Source organism: Salmo salar, chromosome ssa03 (genome assembly GCF_905237065.1).
Source record: "Salmo salar chromosome ssa03, Ssal_v3.1, whole genome shotgun sequence".
In the NCBI taxonomy this organism is placed as follows: domain Eukaryota; kingdom Metazoa; phylum Chordata; class Actinopteri; order Salmoniformes; family Salmonidae; genus Salmo; species Salmo salar.
Genome location: NC_059444.1, coordinates 102,014,405 through 102,021,904, shown reverse-complemented (window position 1 = coordinate 102,021,904; position 7,500 = coordinate 102,014,405). Strand labels below are relative to the sequence as shown.

The 7,500-nt window shown below is 44.1% G+C and overlaps 1 pseudogene; it reads left to right on the top strand.

Moving 5' to 3' along the window:
* Positions 1-542: 542 nt before the first annotated feature.
* Positions 543-7,500, top strand: part of LOC106574352 (tripartite motif-containing protein 16-like) — a 10,361-nt pseudogene continuing 3,403 nt past the window's right edge.

The following is a 7,500-nucleotide window of genomic DNA, read 5'->3' as shown; positions in this document are numbered from 1 at the left end:
TCATTGACTTTTTAGATTTGCCCTCTGTGAGCTGGGAACACAAGCATTGATAGATATTACTGCACTGTTGGAGCCAGGAACACAAGCATTGTTAGATATTACTGCACTGTTGGAGCTGGGAACACAAGCATTGTTAGATACTACTGCACTGTTGGAGCCAGGAACACAAGCATTGTTAGATATTACTGCACTGTTGGAACCAGGAACACAAGCATTTCACTACACCCACAATAACATCTGATAAATATGTGTACGAAACCAATGAAATAAAATGTGATTGTATTGTTGAAAGTGTTAGATAATTCTCAATCCGTGTTGTGTCTTGTCTAAGAACAGCCCTTAGCCGCGGTACTGTATAATAACCATATATCACACCTCCTCAGGACTTATTGATTTATAAGGCATTATAAAGGTGATTAAAATAATGATACATACGTACTTCATAGAAAACTGTTACCCTTCATATATTCTAACAACTCACATTTTAAGATTCATTATGTCATTTGTTCCATGTTAAGGGCTCTAACATTGGAACAAAACTATTTGTCTCCCCTCTTGATGTTGCATGCAGTTCCTCTCTCTCTTCCTGCATTCCTCTAACCCCTCCCTCCCTCTAACCCCACCCCTCTGGCAGAACCAGAAAATCCCTCCCCCTTCACAAACTGTCTTCTGAGGAAACGAAACTGATCTGAGTCTCTGTGTCGTCTGTCTGTGTGAGAGTGAACAACCGTCCAAATGGCTCAACAGGGAGTTCTGCTGGACCAGGACCAGTTCTGTTGTTCTGTCTGTCTGGATCTACTGAAGGAACCAGTCACCATCCCCTGTGGACACAGTTACTGTAGGAGCTGTATTGAGGGGCTGCTGGGATCAGGATGTTCTGAAAGGGGTCTATAGCTGTCCTCAGTGCAGACAGACCTTCAGTCCGAGGCCGACGCTGAGTAAAAATAACATGTTGGCTGAGCTGGTGGAGAAACTGAAGAAGACAGGACTCCAGGCTGCTCCCCTCCTGCTCTGTGCTATGCTGGACCTAGAGATGTGGCGTGTGATGTCTGCACTGGGACCAGAAAGCAGAAAGCACTCATGTCCTGTCTGGCGTGTCTGGCCTCTTACTGTGAGACTCACCTCCAATCTCACTACGAATCTCCTGCTTTGAAGAGGCACAAGCTGGTCAAAGCCACCGCACAACTACAGGAGAAGATCTGCTCTCATCATGACAAACTGCTGGAGGTTTACTGTCGTACCGATCAGCAGTGTATCTGTTATCTGTGTACAATGGATGAACATAAAGGCCATGATACAGTGTCAGCTGCAGCAGAGAGGACTGAGAAACAGGTAAGACCAGAACAACTTATTGGTGACTGTCTGATAAACAAAGAATTAAAGATACAGTAGGAACTAAGGCTGTTTGAATATGAGATCATTGAAATGAAATGGATCCTCAGCAGAACAAATATGAACACAAACCTTGAGTATATTGATATGTTAACCCAGATTCTCCAGATGTATCACCATTTTATAATGTCAAACACTATTATCATTCTGAATGGCCTTTTATGAGTCCAAAGTTCAGTCTCAACCTGTTGATACATGTAGTCCTACCATAAAAACTATAATCATTCACATAGCAACAAATAAATATCATTTAGTAAATGGACCATCCATTTTTTTAGATCTTCCTCTCTATGGGCCCTATGTCACATTACTATACTATTGATCTACTGGACTAATAAAGCTTGATAGCTCATTGAAGAGTGATTCTCCACAGAGGCAGCTGGGGATGAGTCAGCAGAAGGTCCAGCAGAGATTCCAGGAGAGAGAGAAGGAGCTGAAGGAGCTCCAACAGGCTGTGGAGTCTCTCAAGGTGAGTATTGTTGACCAGAGGAGACACACCATTTCACCTGTCTCCTCCAGTCAGAGAGAGAGAGAGAGAGAGGTAGAGGGGCCCCTATCCAATCCCACTGACCCCACTGTTGGGAACAGGTTGTCACTGCTGAGGCAGTGAAGAAAGTAGAGGAGGATGGGTCAAGGCTGAAGAATCCTGAGAGGATCCCTGTGAGTAGTAGATCTGTGACAGCACAGAGGGATGGGCCAACCAGTGATATATGCTTCAGTAAGGTTGGCTTCTTAGTGTTCATAGCAAATGGTTATCAACTGTACCACAGAAATGGAATGTAAATCACAGAAAAAAATATGTTTTGGTGGCAGCTGCAGAGAAGTATTTGGTCATACTAGATTTGACTTCAGAAGAGTTCCAGGGTGTGTTGAGTGGTGGTGTCCCGTCCTCCCAGGCCGTTGGCCTGGTGCAGGAGCAGATAGGGTCAAAGTAGTGGAATGGGGTAGTGGGTTTTAATGAGTGTAGGGTTAGTTGGCCTGGTGCAGGAGCAGATAGGGTCAAAGTAGTGGAATGGGGGTAGTGGGTTTTAATGAGTGTAGGGTTAGTTGGCCTGGTGCAGGAGCAGATAGGGTCAAAGTAGTGGAATGGGGGTAGTGGGTTTTAATGAGTGTAGGGTTAGTTGGCCTGGTGCAGGAGCAGATAGGGTCAAAGTAGTGGAATGGGGGTAGTGGGTTTTAATGAGTGTAGGGTTAGTTGGCCTGGTGCAGGAGCAGATAGGGTCAAAGTAGTGGAATGGGGTAGTGGGTTTTAATGAGTGTAGGGTTAGTTGCCCTGGTGCAGGAGCAGATAGGGTCAAAGTAGTGGAATGGGGGTAGTGGGTTTTAATGAGTGTAGGGTTAGTTGGCCTGGTGCAGGAGCAGATAGGGTCAAAGTAGTGGAATGGGGTAGTGGGTTTTAATGAGTGTAGGGTTAGTTGGCCTGGTGCAGGAGCAGATAGGGTCAAAGTAGTGGAATGGGGTAGTGGGTTTTAATGAGTGTAGTGTTAGTTGGCCTGGTGCAGGAGCAGATAGGGTCAAAGTAGTGGAATGGGGTAGTGGGTTTTAATGAGTGTAGGGTTAGTTGGCCTGGTGCAGGAGCAGATAGGGTCAAAGTAGTGGAATGGGCTAGTGGTTTTTAATGAGTGTAGGGTTAGTTGGCCTGGTGCAGGAGCAGATAGGGTCAAAGTAGTGGAATGGGGTAGTGGGTTTTAATGAGTGTAGGGTTAGTTGGCCTGGTGCAGGAGCAGATAGGGTCAAAGTAGTGGAATGGGGTAGTGGGTTTTAATGAGTGTAGGGTTAGTTAGAAGGGTGTTTTTTAGTATTATCATAATTTCCCCTTTTCCCATTTTGTATCCCATAATATCATGGATTTATATTATAGTCCAGTTGAGGCAGGTGAGATGCCTTTGGATATACTGACGTAATAAATTGTCATTAGCTTATTGGGTTGAAAGGCTGTGAGGTTGAGCATCCCACTGCTACTGTTCTAGATGACTGTTGGGAATATACTAGTAGACAAGGCAGTGGTTTTGGTTGGACAGTTGGAAAGCTTGCTGATGAGAGTAGTTTCAGGGAGTTGGAGGTTGGCCCTTTCTGTGGTGATAGGGGATGTTCCTCCATGGTTACTCCCAGATCCTGTTGTTGATCTAACCTTGGTAGACAAAAGGAAAGATTGGGTCAGAAGTCAGTGATAAAGGGAAACTGGTTGACAATTACATTGGTAGAAGTTGTTATGCTTTTTTACCTCTTTTCACAGATGGATCCAAGGGCCCAGATAGTGGGCCCACAGGAGCAGGTGTTTACCTTCCTGAATGTGATGTGCAGATATGTAGAAGACTAACAGATGAACTGTCAGTGTACTCAGTTGAACTGTTGGTGATAATAGTTGTCCTCCAGTGGGTGGAGGACGTACAACCTGTTAGAATTATAGTATCCTCAGATTCTCTGTCTGTATTGAATAGTTTATCATCTGGTAAATCTATTAGGAGTGACCTACTATTGGAGGTATTAATGTTATTATGGAGAATTGAGAGAATGGGTCTAGTAGTGAGATTCTGCTGGGTCCCAGCACATTCAGGTGTGGAATGGAATGAAATTGTAGACTAGTTAGCTAAAATAACTTTAAAACAAGATCTAATATATATTAATGTTCCACTGGGTAGAGGTGAGGACAAATGTGAGATCAGAGACATTTTGATAGATGTGTGGCAGAAGAGATGGGACTCTGAGCACAAGGGACGGCATTTATATGCCCTCCAAAGAAAGGTCGGTGGACCAAGGTTCAAAGGTCAGATTAGGAAGGAAGAGGTGGTGTTTCCTCGATTGTCTTTAGGACATTGTACATCGAACTGGTCCTTCCATCTGGTTGGCAGCATGTGAATGGTTTGTGTCTGGAGGGTATTGTCAATGAAACGGTGGAGCATGTGTTGTTATATTGTTGTAAGGATGTTGAAGAGAGGGAAAGATTGAAGTGTAGGGTCATTGAGGTTGGGGGGGTTTGGAAGGGATTTGGGGGATGGGGAGGGTCTATTAGAAGTTAGTAGGGATCTTTTTATTTTCTCAGAAGTACTGAGTTAGGTAGGAGGATTTAGAAATGGTGTAAACCGTGATTGAACACACTCCAGCACAGTAGGAGGCGCCACGCTCCTTTAACGTTGGTTTGAGGACCGCCATTATACCATAGAAGAAGAAGAAGTTGGTAACGTGAGGTTTTGTCGTTCGTAAAGAGTGCAGCTATTCTTTTGCCTATTTTCCAAATGTATTTTGTCATGGTGGGAGGGTTTGTTTATCGGTTTCCGCTGTTTATCGGTTAGAGTTGAGGAGGGAGTAGGGTAGTTTGATGTCCTCAACCGAGTGGAGAAGAAACGCTGTCTCTTCAGGTGCGTTGTGGAGAATGGTGTGGAGGAATTATTGATCCTGGTCGGTGAACAGGTGGGAGAGGAACATATACACTCTGTATCCAGAATGAACAAGGCGGTGGTTGTGGTAATGTAAAAGGTGAGTCTTGTTACCCGGCTAGTTACCAGTATGATTTATGTGAGGGGTTGTGTTGGTGCTGATTTCGACAAGAGTAGTGGTGTCTAATCTGCCTCCGTTTATTACCACCGAACAGATCCGTAAAGAGTTGGTTCGTTTTGCTAAATGTGGAAGTGTTTTTCTGAACGAAATTCAAGGTTAAACAGGGGAGGGGGGTACACAGGGTTTGTTAGCACAGAGGAGCCCAGTGATATAATATTATATATATATATAATATTACTATATGTCCCAGCTGTTTGCTGTGGTTTTGAAGTAATTCTCTTCCAGCCCGCGTTAACCTTGTAGGTTTACCTCAGGTAACTTATTATTAACTATCCTTGTAGGTTTACCTCAGGTAACTTATTATTAACTAGGTTACAGCTACTAATAATGGTAACTGGTAATTTGATATGTGTTGAAATCTGTTGGTTCGTAGACATCAAATAGAGAGAATGCTGCGCAGGTTCACTGAGTTGTAAACCTAATGGATAGGTGGAGATCATTGATTTGTAGCTCTGACTCAGTTGCTACCTCAGATTATGAGCCTATCAAGTGTGGTGAATGAGGTATGTAGTTCCCACAGAAGACCACAGGGAGGAGCAAGAGAGATATAAACCCATACAGTTTATCTCTTTAAATACCCTGAACCTAACAATCAATCTAATGTATTTATGAAGACCTTTTTACATCAGCAGATGTCACAAAGTGCTGTACAGAAACTCTAACCCTACGTATAACCTATTTTATCCTGAACCCTAATTCTAGGGTAGGGTAGCCTAGAACCCCTTTAGAAACTATTATAGTAATAATATTATGTTAGTAAATACCATTATAGTACTAAATAGGTTCTATTGTTATTTTTTAAATAAACCTATGTATAGTACTTACCATTTAACTGTTTTTTTGTTATTTTATTATATTTATTATTTAGAGGAGTCTGTCTAAATAATTAAAAGTTAAGTTATTGCCACACTTTTTAATGAAACCTTTATTTAACCAGGTAGGCCAGTTGAGAACAAGTCCTTTATTTAACCAGGTAGGCCAGTTGAGAACAAGTTCTCATTTACAACTGCGACCTGGCCAAGATAAAGCAAAGCAGTGTGACACAAACAACAACACAGAGTTACACATGGAATAAACAAACGTACAGTCAATAACACAATAGAAAAGTCTATATACAGTTGTGCAAATGAGGTAAGATAAAGGAGGTAAGTTAATAAATAGGCCGTGGTGGCGAAATAATTACAATTTAGCAATTAAACACTGGAATGATAGATGTGCAGAAGATGAATTTGCAAGAAGAGATACTATTAACTAACTGCTATCTCTCTCTCTCTCTCTGTCTCTCTCTCTCTCTGTCCCTCTCTCTCTCTGTCCCTCTCTCTCTCTCTCTTACTCTGTCCCTCTCTCTTACTCTGTCCCTCTCTCTTACTCTCTCTCCTCTCTCTCTCTCTCTCTCCCTCTCTCTCTCTCTCTGTCTCTCTCTCTCTCTCTGTCCCTCTCTCTCTCTCTCTTGTCCCTCTCTCTCTCTCTCTCTGTCCCTCTCTCTCTCTCTCTGTCCCTCTCTCTCTCTCTCTCTCTCTCTCTCTCTCTGTCCCTCTCTCTCTCTCTCCCCCTCTCTCTCTCTCTCTCTCTCTCTCTCTCTCTCTCTCTCTGTCCCTCTCTGTCTCTCTGTCTCTCTCTCTCTCTGTCTCTCTCTCTCTCTCTCTCTGTCCCTCTCTCTCTGTCTCTCTCTCTCTCTCTCTCTCTCTCTCAACAGCGCTCTGCACAGTCAGCAGTGGAGGACAGTGATCAGATCTTTACTGAGCTGATCCGCTCCATTGAGAGAAGGAGCTCTGAGGTGAAGGAGCTGATCAGAGCCCAAGAGAAGGATCAAGTGAGTGAAGCTGAAGGAGTCCTGGAGCAACTGAAGCAGGAGATAGCTGAGCTGAGGAAGAGAAGCACTGAGCTGGAGCAGCTCTCACACACAGAGGATCACATCCATTTCCTCCAGGTAACTAAACTGTCTTGTTACATGTGATATGAAATTAACTTCATGTGAAACTATTCATCTCATTCATTATGTTGTCCTGTCTGTCCCTCTCTCTCTCTCTCTCTCTCTCTGTCCCTCTCTCTCTCTGTCTCTCTCTCTCTCTCTCTCTCTGTCCCTCTCTCTCTCTGTCTCTCTCTCTCTCTCTCTCTCTGTCTCTCTCTCTCTCTCTCTCTGTCCCTCTCTCTCTCTCTCTGTCCCTCTCTCTCTCTCTCTCTGTCCCTCTCTCTCTCTCTCTCTGTCCCTCTCTCTCTCTCTCTTGTCCCTCTCTCTCTCTGTCCCTCTCTCTCTCTCTCTCTGTCCCTCTCTGTCTCTCTCTCTCTCTCTCTCTCTCTCTCTCTCTCTCTCTCTCTCTCTCTCTCTCTGTCCCCTCCCTCTCTCTGTCCCTCTATCTCTCTTTCCCTCTGTCCCTCTATCTCTCTTTCCCTCTGTCCCTCTCTCTGTGTCCCTCTCTCTCTGTGTCTCTCTGTGTCTCTCTCTGTCTCTCTGTCTCTCTCGGTGTCTCTCTCTCTGTTCCTCTGTCTCTCTCTCTGTTCCTCTGTCCCTCTCTCTCTGTCTTTCTCTGTCTCTCTCTCTCTGTCCCT